The following is a 12,092-nucleotide window of genomic DNA, read 5'->3' as shown; positions in this document are numbered from 1 at the left end:
ATAAAATAAAATATAGCAAATTTCATCAGTAACCTCTCGGAATTGGTTCAATACCAATATTTCTTGTTGAGCGGCTTCTTAGGAATTAAGTTCGATTCTATGAAGGAAAACATTATTTTACTGAACCTAGAGATCAATTTAAACTATTGGAGCTTAGAGCTTCATAGTTACTGATTAATTTCTATGGCCGAACTATCTGCGTCAGACTGTTTCACGATTCCGTTTTGTAATTGTGTGTTCTTACTTTTTGATTGAATAACTTTATTTTAAATTCAGACGGTTACATGAAGTGACTCGTGTACAGAAATAATTTGAATCGGACTGAAGTTAAACACTCAATTTTATTTTTACTGCGCTGACACAAAAAATAGAGAAGTTAGGCCACAAACCCCATTCTTAACATTATGTGTAATATAAATATTATGTTTAGACAAAGTCCAGTGAAAAAAAAAACAATCTTGACAAATCGGTGCTTTATTCCCATAATGTGATTGATTATCGCGGTGTCTAAAATAAGTATTACTAGCTTAAACGCAACCTTCATCCACAAAGGGTTTTAAAAAGATAAATAATATTTCATTAAAATACACCTTCACAAACGCTTTTACATAGTCATATCACCGATTCAATAAGAATCGGCAAGAAACTCAGTGCATTCTTTTTACAAAATATAATATTTGTAAATTAAAACAAAGAAAGTCGGAAAATTAGTGAATTCTTCAGTCAGTACATAAAATGTCTATAGCTATTTTCCTTCCTTATTCGCTGGTAGCCTAAGAGGCTATACCAGCTACGCGTGGACGGGTAGGGGAGCTCGTAGGCTTAACCAAAAAGAATTTGCTAACAGTAGCCCTAGCGAGAGCAGTGCTTCGCAGAACCTACCGTTGTATCGGAATCGCAATCCATTACGAAGATCCGGCGAGAAACTCAGTTAGTTTGTCTATAGCTAGACGAAATAGAACAGCATCTCTGAGCACTTGCCAAAAACCTGATCAGTACTTATAAAGCACAATTTAAAAAAGTTTCAAATGATATCCATGTCCAATTATTATCTCAAGTTTAAAAAAAAAACACATCCACTAAAATCTGCAAAAAGTACAAATCTTACTCAAATCTTAGGATTAATATCGATGAATGTTTTAAGATTACTTTAATTCAGTTTCCAAAAACAACATACTAAATCTTAGTGAATGTATTTTTTTTTACAAGAATCTATTGTCGTTGCATATGTATGTACAAGACCGCATTCGGACTCGGTGTATCTCTTAGTTAATTACCATGACTTGACACCCGCTGTTCTGCTACCTGTTAGCTAATTGACATCGGGACGGCTCGACAGCCAAAGCCAGGGTCGGATTTACCGCTGAATTTCCCGAAAAACCGAACGTCGTCCAGAAACTGATTTGGAATAAAAATAAACAGTGGTTGGCGGCTAAGTTTGGTATTCCGCAAGGTTTTAAAGTTAGCTTTAATATTTGATGCTGTGGAACGTGAATAGAGCATTTCCTAAGGTTTTCCCGGCTTTGACCGAAAATTTGTGAATCAGCTTGTCACTCGCAGCTTTGTATGCGTAGATGACGCTTTATATCCAGTAGATGGAAACTCGTTCTGGGAAGTACGACGAAAGGTGGCCTATATTCTTTCCCACGAACCCAAACTACGTTCATACCGAGCTTCACCAAAACCGTTGCAATTATTTAAACGTGTAAACTTAGCAGAGTTACTATCGTATTAAATAAAATTATTTGCTATGTAAATTCGACTTCCGATTTTTAAGAAAAAAATTTCATATTCTGTTCGAAATCAATATCTGTCTATCTATGAAAACTGCTCGTAAGCCAATTCCAGAAATGTGCCCGAACACACAGACAAACATAAAATATTTCTAAAAATCGCTACCTATCTAAGAAGATAAATATATTTCTCTGTTTCTATTTTTACTTATAATTCATGTACAGATATATCGAATTCTACAATTTTATTATGTTTATATTTATCTATAAGTATTTATTCATATATTGACTATATCTATGTATTGGCATCGACAGAATCCAATCTGTCAATGTAATTTTAGCTTCACGGTAAGAGAATCTCAAATAATAACCGCGAGCCATCTTATATGCATATGAACGAGGATGTAGAAGTCTTGAATGTCTTAGTTAAACTAAGTTTGGTAATCTAATACGTAAATAAATTGTTCTTTTGTTCGTGGCACTTCATAATTATGTTTAAACACATCTAATAATCTAAATGCAAGAATATGTTTATTAATTGTCAAAATTTAATGACGTTCACGACATCGAGATATGTAAGGGCCTAAAGACTGCGTCAGAACGCTTCATCGAAAAAGCGGTGCGACACGATAAGCCTTTTATCGTTACCACTCTTAATTGAATACCGGACACACACGACGAAGCAACGAGAAGCCCCCAAGCGCATTCTATCGGATCCTCCCGATTCAATCTCGGTGCTTTTAGGCACTCCAACAGCTGGAAGTGAAACCTAGCACATAGACACGACCCACTGACTTTCTCGCCGGATCTTCTCAATGGGTCGTCATTCCGATCCAGTGGTAGATTCAGTGAAGCACTGGTCTTGCTAGAGCTAGTGTTATCAAGTCGTCCCAGGGTAAGCCCCGTGAACTCATCTACGAAACCGTTCGTAGTTGGAATAGTTTTTTAGGCTAAAGCCCACACTTTCATCGGATTTTTACGTGTCTCAAATCAATACGCTACAGTTACTCCATTCGTTATTTAAATTCATTTCAAGATTCGACAGAAAATGTTTCAAAACCTTCCTTCCAATTAAAATAAAAAAAGTCGTCTATTAAATTTCTGGGACGAAAAGACCCACAATCCGCTTGTTTCTATTTAATTAAACTAGAAACTCAGTCACGAAATGGAGTTCGTCCACTACGGTACAATTCACTTTAAAAAAAGTAGTTTAGCTTTTCAAATGAGATTATGTGCCATGAACCGTGAATGTGCAGTCCTTTACGTACTTGAATGGTTCAAATGAAAAATCAAAGCTATGTAGCATATAATTGTAAATGTGAAATTATTTGCCAAGTTTGCATCTCTTTCGTTTTTATTAATCTTTGATCTCGCGACTTAAGCTTATGCTCAGTATTATTTCGTTACCGTTCAGTTATATATCTTACGCATTGAACGGAAACATATTTTTGACTTAACTTTGTGACTTTCGTATTGGTAATTTTTCATTGCTGTTACATTTCTAACTAAAAAGTATATATCGATATGAAAACAAAATAAAAATATGATGATGCTCTTCTCAGAAAAGATGGAACGCAATCATGACAAGCAAACTCTGCTTATAAAAATAATGGATTAAAATAAGCAACAACAAATGTAAGCAGCAAACAACAATGGATTAAAATAAGTATTTGATCTAAAATAAAGATAATAAACAATTTTACAAATAAAAGATTCATTAAAAAAAACAGCATTTTTTTCGTAAAAACGGGTGGGTTGAAAATCAAGTTCAATTATTCCATTTTATAGATACATACCAACCTAATAAAAGTGTGCTCCTCAAAAATCAAGACCTCTGAAAAATTAAGCATAATATATATTTTTGGAAAGGCTAAATCGGTCACCTATGTTATGTTTGTTTTGGATACCTACCTTACCTATCCTTAGAGATAAAGACACCGATAAAAAGCCCACAAGCATGCTCCCGTTAATTAAATTTCGTCGAAGCACGTGTCTCGGCTCCTCTTAGAATATATTAATTTCCCGGTTACCTAGGCATCTGAAATCTGAACAAAACTGCCTTTGTGAGGGCGAGGGTTAAGATTAACGGGCAAGGTACAATTTTATTAGCATTTTTTCCTCTTTCCGGCGTGCCAAGCTCATTTCCTCTGCAGTAATTTATTGCGGCGGCAGCGCAGAGCTGTGAAATTAGTGATATCAAATAGAAGTCATAACCCTCTTCGTGTTTGATTAGAGGAAATTTAATTTAGAGATTCGATTAACCTCGCTTGGACAATCATAATATGATTTTTCTATTTTGTGGGAGATGAGTCAATTATGTGCTATAAGGCGATATATTCTTAATTCTAGTGGCCTTGGTAAACTATTTTCTTTATTTATTACTTATATGGGACCTGGTATTAAATGGTTGCCTGAGCCTATAAGTTCTCATAGCTGCTAATGCTAATTTAGGATTCAAGCATTCAATCTTCAGTAGTCCATGAGTCGAAACACTGCAAATTAACATTACTTTATTACTTTAGTTGTTACACATAATAGGTACTATTTATCTGATGATTCGGGGATTTTAGGCAAAACTGTTTCGTTACCAACTAATATTAGTTGATATACGGATTTTATTAGTCTGTAAATTACAAATATTTTATTGCCATTGTAGGTAGACAAGAATACGACATAGCTGATGATGAGCTGTTATCGTTGCACAGCTAAGCCGATGTCCACAGCTGGGTACTCTGACCTTGTTTGAAGAAAGAAGTAGTGCGTATGAAAAACCGAGGAGGGAAATTAATTCCAAAGTCGGATAGTCCGTGGTAAAAAAGATCTCTGGAATTACCCCCTTGGATAAAAGCAGTGGGTCTAAGTAGTATGAACCCTGCTCCAGTGGTGGGCAATGTGATGGTAAAAGCACATGGCACAGACGGCGGGATCATTTCAACTAATTCCTCAAAGCACTTCCCATATTACTGGTGGTAGGACCTCTTGTGAGTCCGCACGGGTGGGTACCACCACCGTGCCTATTTCCGCTGTGAAGCAGTAATGCGTTTCGGTTTGAAGGGTGGGGCAGCCGTTGTAAGTGGTTACTGGAGCCCATAGACATCTACGACGTAAATGCCGCCGCGCACCTTGAGATATAAGTTCTAAGGTCTCAAGTATAGTTACAACGGCAGCCCCACCCTTCAAACCGAAACGCATTACTGTTTGACGGCAGAAATAGGCAGGATGGTGGTACCTACCCGTGCGGACTCTCAAGAGGTCCTACCACCAGTGTATAGTAGTACCAAAAACAAAGAGAACCGAAGTCCTTCCGTAAATATACACGTTCCAAATGATCTATGAGATTGGAAATGATTTTATCATTTTAATTTTAGCTTGCTGGATTTGTGAAACATCCAAATCATACACTTAATCCGATAACACAAGATAATAAAGATAGCTATTAGTATACCCTGATTAAACTTAATCCCGACACCTCTGTCCACGTCTGGTTGCATTACATACAGCCCTCAATCAAAATCCTCGGGAATTCAGGCTCGGGCTAGCCAACTCGTGCATTACTGAAATTGCGTGGAACCAATTTTCTTTATGTGAAACAATCCGTGCTGAGAGATTTATTTTCTTTGTATTTACAACGTTATCATATTTCCTGGATTCCTTCACGTTGATGTTATTAAATTTCATAATAATAAGAGTATTTTTCTCTGTTCGTAGATATTTGAGATTCGCTTATTTGATTAGAAATGCTTCTTCCGGCTTATTTACGTAGCTACGTTTGCTTAGTGCTATCAAATTATATGTATTAAATCATTTTATATTACTTATCATTTTTACATATATACATTACAATAATTTTTTACTATGAGCGGACAGAATTGACTTCTCCTTTGCAATCCAAGTATTTTTTTTTAATAGTACTAGAATGGTCCATAATTGAGGCCATCAGCGCAAAAGTATCCTAACCCATGTTTTTTTTATATTCATGCTTATATGACGTATATTCGAATTCATTTAAAATATAATAAATTTTGATGCAAAACCGGCCTATCCATAGTTTCACCCATATACATATAATAGATAGCTTTGTAAATATTATTTTTGCGCGTATTATTTTTTGCTTACTCAAATTCAAATTCATGAAAATTCAAACCTAATTGCCTCCATACTAACTATGGTAAGCTTAGGCCACTTTTGCGTTAACGGCCTCAATTAGCCATTGTAAGCATTTGTTTCGACAGACAGTAATTCACCAGCCCAAAGGCGTCAATGTACAAAAAATTTTTAACTGAACCCTCACTAAATAATGCCGCTGATGATATTTATGCTAAAAACCCAAATAAATATTTAAAAAAATCATTACCATTCGAAATCATCGCGGCGTAAAGAATAAAGATACCTGAATTACTCGTACGAACGATTCGACTGCGCCTGTGTTCAAATCCCGCAGGCTGGCACCAATTTTTCTAAATATTATTAGTACTTAAGAAATGTTAACGAATGAATTCCACGGTGAAAAAATAAGATCGTGTAATAAAAATCAAACCCGCTAAAAATTTTAATTCAAGTAATTACTGGTGTTAGGGCGTCTTGAGAGTCCGCAACCACCCTGCCTATTTCTACCGTGAAGCATTAATATGTTACGGTTCGAAGGGTGAAATAGCCGTTCAACTGTAAAAACTGAGACCTTAGAACTCATGTTTCAAGGTGAGTGGGCGGCATTGCTTTGTAATGTCTATGGGATACGGTATCCAATTAATACCAGGTGGTTCGTGAGTTTGTTCATCCATCTATGCAATAAAAATAAAAATAAATAATAAAATTACTTAATTTTGAGTACAGCTCCATGCCTTTTTGAGAATTTACTATTTAGGTAACTTATAAAATGAATTGATGACTATAATATTATTATACCCGTAGATCAATACCCATACGATCGAACCTATAAAATTATAACGAAAAGCAGCTCTACATACATGCCCAAATATCAGTAAGTTAAATACGGTGCTCTGTCATAGTATTTCTATAATGAAAGGATGATTCCCCAGCCGGCGACACATACAGTCCCATTTAATGGACACATTGATGAATACACCCAACCCTATGCAACGAAACGCAAAGAAAAAGTTCAGGATTTAATAAAGCCAGTTTGCATCGTCGGCGCCTTAATGACGTCATATTTACGGATTACATGGGAGGAATGGAATGTAAAATTTTTCTCCCGACATTTCGAGCAGATGGCGTGGTGAATTAACCGCAAAGTTGGATCGTTATTAATTCTGTTTTCGTGTGGCGGACGGCGGCTAATGTTGCGCCGGGGATATTATTGGGAAATTTTATAATGTCTGTTAATATACACGCTACCGATCACGCGATCGATGTTAATAAGGACAAAAACGATCAAAGTTCACTACACTTCTGTGTGTACTTCACTTTAATTAATCAAACGTTGACTGCTATGATTCGGACAAGAAAATTATATTTGTATAGGGGTTTCGTTAATGGCTTTTGGACTTCGGTATGTTCTTGAGTTGGTTTTATTTTATTTCAAAACATTTTCTTCTAATCAAAATTGCGCTTTGTTCCGTATGTCATAAAGAACTTTCTCATATATCGTGAAAGGACAAGAAAAATCTCAATTTTCAACATAGCGACCCTCCTATTTAGCTCGAAAATGATAAAGCAGCAGTTTTTCTTATCGCAATGCTACTTAAGCCTATTGCTTCAAAGACCAGACACATTCAGCGCATCCCAAACACTTTTCTATGCTTGAGACGTGAAAAAAGTTTTTGAATCGTAGAGGATTTTCACATTTGGAATCTTCCGACAGATAAGAGACACCTTTTATCCCATTCACGGGGCACTTTTTCATACCTTTGTTGGATCTGCTATGAGCGTAAGAGTGACAGGACCACACTTCCTCAGATGGCTGGAATATAGCTTTCTAGCGATAAAAATAATATATATTATTATATTGCTTGAAAGAAATCTCTGATTTAAAAACTAAAAACTAACTATGCCGCATTTTTTTTTGGAGCAAAACTGTAACGACAACCTGATTTGTTTATTTTACCTGGCAATATTATGTGTCAAAATAATATAATTAAAGTTTAAAGATATATTATTACATAATAGTTCTTTAGTTCTTATAAAGAATTGTATGTAACGGTAAATATTTTTGGTTCAACGCTCTTTTCACAGATTTATAAATACTAGAGGTCCCGCAGTAGTCGAAATTCGACTATAATTAATTGGAATTGTAAGTTTGTACACTATTATGATTGTATTTTATACTTCTATAATCACAAATTTCGCCAAGACTACACTATAAAAAATATTAACAAAGACAAACAATATTTAATCTCAATTTGACAACAGACGTCAAGAACAAAAGTTTGACAAAAAATAGTATGCATGCGTGTGTGCGTCAACTACATGGTATGTAGTGCGTGTAATGTTTTCTTTATTGATTTAATGTATCTTTTATGCATTATTTTAAAAAAAATATTAGCATTGTGCACTTCTTCTCTATATTCTCTATAAGTGTGGAAAATTTCATACTCCTCCGTCCGCGCAATTTTCGTAAAAAGGGATACAAAGTTTTTGCTTCACGTATTAATATATATATATATATATATTATAGATACATTATGATTATATTAAATATATAGGTTACTCGTACACGGTAACACGATGTGAAGATAATTGTTGAGGTTGGTAATATAATAAATATTATAGAACAAACCCTCATATTCGTTTTCAAACTGTTCCAAATTAACCGATTAGAATAAAGGGTACCCAAAATAAATGAGATTTCAAAATGCTTAAGACGTACGAGGCGTAGGTCAACGAGGTTGTACAATTCCGTAGTAAACGCAAACTTTATCAGTCGATTTCACATAGAAACAAATTGAATTCGCTACACACAGAGAGTTACGATTTGTTAACTAGCCGGAGTTCCGTTAACTGTGCCCGGGTTCTTAAATCAAACAGAAAGTGTAACTTTGTTTAGAACGTTAGTCGATTTGTTAGGTAGGGAGCACACGCGTTTATAGGATTTATAAAGTAAATATGTATTATTCTCTCATTTCATTAAGTCTTTATTCCATCATTACAAATTTGGAATGAACTCCCCTCCACGGTGTTTTCCGAGCGCTATGACATGTTCTTCTTCAAACGAGGCTTGCGGAGAGTACTTTACGGTAGGCACCGGCTTGGCTCTGCCCCTGGCATTACTGACGTCCATGAGCGACGGTTACCACTTACCATCAGGTGGGCCGTATGCTCGTCTGCCTACAAAGGCAATAAAAAAAATTAAAAAAAACATGAAAATCAACACGCGGAACGCTGTCCGGGCGTATTGTGAGCGTGACTCGACCATCTTCAAACGGGTTTGCAAAGATTCCACTGTGATAGACATCACCCCACATTATAAGATGCTGACGTTGACGTTGTCTTTACGAGAAGACATAAATTTTCTGCCAGCAATGTATAAAAAAAATCGCGAACTAATCCTTTTTTTTTCGTTTTTAGAGAGAGAGAGAATAGACTTTATTGCACACATTTACGTTCAAAAAAACATTCAAAAAGCAGATACATTTGTACAATAGGCGGTCTTATCGCTAAAAGCGATCTCTTCCAGACATACAACCGCTTAATTTACAGAAATTGTGGAAAATATACAAATATAACAGGTATTTTAACCCATAATTAAAATGTAATAAAACGGACTATATAATATTTTTGTTTTCAAAAAATTATTATTTGCTCTTGAATGTTACATACGGACAGTTGGGTTATATATATTATGTGTACGCTCCGACAATTTATAAATGCAGTATCGTTTTCATTTAACATAAACTGCTAAAATTACTTCAGTGGGCAAAGCCGATATTTCATTGTTATTGCCAAAGTTAGGTTTATTTTGTACAATTGTTTGTCCTTATTTAAACGATTTATAACGGGTCACCAATTAAAGAGCCATGTGTGCTGTGAAGCGTAAATGTTAAAGTTTATTAAAATTGTTTTTGATCTTCACAAAATACGTTGGTTATAAAAGAAAAACAACAGTTGCCTGATCAATTACCATTATTTATTTTGTAATGGTAATGTTTGGAAATTTCTCGGTACTTTTTTATTGCTTGGATATACATATACAAGTAATTATGAATTAAAAGAATCAAAATAAAACTGAACTCAACTGTTTAAGCATATAAAAATGGCATGCAATAACTGATTACGTCATATAGTTGACGTTATTAATAAGGCAATAATTACCTTTTCGTATTTTTTCCATAAAACGGCTGGCATGCAACGCTGAAGTTGAAGAACACGACAGAAATCGCACTAACACCGATTATTTATCGGCGAACCGAATCTTTAAAAGTTTTTCTTAACACGCCATAATAACATTAAAGCTAACACAATATTTGTAAGGTGCAACCTGATCCGCGTGATCAATAACTACAAAAAATGTCATCGCATTTTATATTTATATATTTTATTAATTTAATCATTTTTATTCGCAAAGGATTCTTAGGCGATTAGACGTTTTCAGGCTAATAATTCTAGTCGATTCTAGGTCGAATAAAGCCATGATATTTCGTTGAATCTAAATTAAAATGAATGAATTGAATTATTTTATCGGAGCTATAAATTCGTAATATTGACATTTTCTATTGACGAAAATTTTAGTAGTGTCTGTGATGCTAGAACTCTATTAAAAACTTTTTACTGCTAATAGATCATTGTGAGTCCTCTACCATTCTGTCAACATTGCGAAAAAGCAATGATGCGTTCCGGTTTCTGCTGTGCACTAAAATTCGACCCTCAGACTGACTTTTGGCGTTCGATGATTACGTAAAAGCATAGCTGCTGGCCGATATATTGCAAATCCAGTGCGAGCCCAGCACGCAATCCGCGTATCCTGTTTTAACGTGACAACGTCTTATAATTCGATGGAGACGGCTGCACGCACGAAAAAACATGACTCATGCGGCGTTACCTCGCTTTGAGGCGTTCCATTTAAGGCTTGAAATGCAAGCGAGAGCGCGCAACGAGCGACAAAGAGGCACAATTGGCCTCCGCATTCGGCAGCGTTCGACATCTGTCTCTCTCTTACTTGAGTGAGCGATGCATCCGCGTGGACAGCTGCTATACAATAATACATTTACATGTTTTCGTCAAGTATGAAGTTCAGTGAAAAGTGAATGTGGTGTCAATTGTTTATAGCAACGATAATTGCGATAATTGAAAACCATTCCATCAGTATTTTCTTATGACGTTGTCACGTTCAACTGTCGTCAGTAAACCGACTTTAGAGGTAACCGATTTTTTTTTTGCTTCACCCTGGAAGTCATTCGTCAATATTTGTTAAAAGTACGTATTTCAGTACAAAAATTAGTATCTGCCTGTGAGATTCGAACACCAGCACTGTCTTCACGTCCGGAATTACTCGATACGAATGCACCGGGCATCTTATCCTTTAGGCTACGACTTCAATATGATTGTTATCCTCGCGGTTTTCCTAGCACGTTGAAACTTTGCAAAGTGTTTGATGCTCACAGAAGCTTTATTTCAGAGGTAATGTTTCAATGATTTCAGTAAATAGATGGCACAGATACACTTTTCGAAATAGCAACAGTGAAGCTTGACTAGATTTAGACTAGACTACTTTACAATACATTTATCTAACTTTTTGAAGTCATCGTGGCCTAAAGGATAAGACGTCCGGTGCATTCGTGTTGAGCGATGCACCGGTGTTCGAATCCCAGGCGCATACCAATTTTTCTAATGAAATACGTACTCAACAAATATTCACGATTGACTTCCACGGTGAAGGAATAACATCGTGTAATACAAATCAAACCTGCAAAATTATAATTTGCGTAATGCCTTTTTCTGCCGTGAAGCAGTAATGCGTTTCGGTTTGAAGGGTGGGGCAGCCGCTGTAACTATACTGAGACCTTAGAACTTATATGTCAAGGTGGGTGGCGCATTTACATTATAGATGTCTATGGGCTCCAGTAACCACTTAACAACAGGTAAGCCCGTTCACCCATCTAAGCAATAAAAAAAACTAATTAATCGACTTCCAGAGACTTTCAATTCCGACCGTGTGTTTTTCTATTAAATAGAAACGATGTTTTCTTACTGCGTCCTACTGCCTCTTTAGCGATTGGTATCGGCCTTTTCATACTAATACACGTTATGCTCAAAGTAATTTTAATTTCGTTTAAGCTTTTTTTTTGGTCAGGAGGAAATTGCCGGACGACTTCCGCCCTTCACTGGGGATGGTGGGCGGGATATGTCAGAGTCGAACAGAATAAAACCTCCTGTCGCTCAACAACCAACGTCCAAACCTCGCAT

Source organism: Bombyx mori, chromosome 8 (genome assembly GCF_030269925.1).
Source record: "Bombyx mori chromosome 8, ASM3026992v2".
In the NCBI taxonomy this organism is placed as follows: domain Eukaryota; kingdom Metazoa; phylum Arthropoda; class Insecta; order Lepidoptera; family Bombycidae; genus Bombyx; species Bombyx mori.
This window is presented reverse-complemented; position numbering follows the sequence as displayed.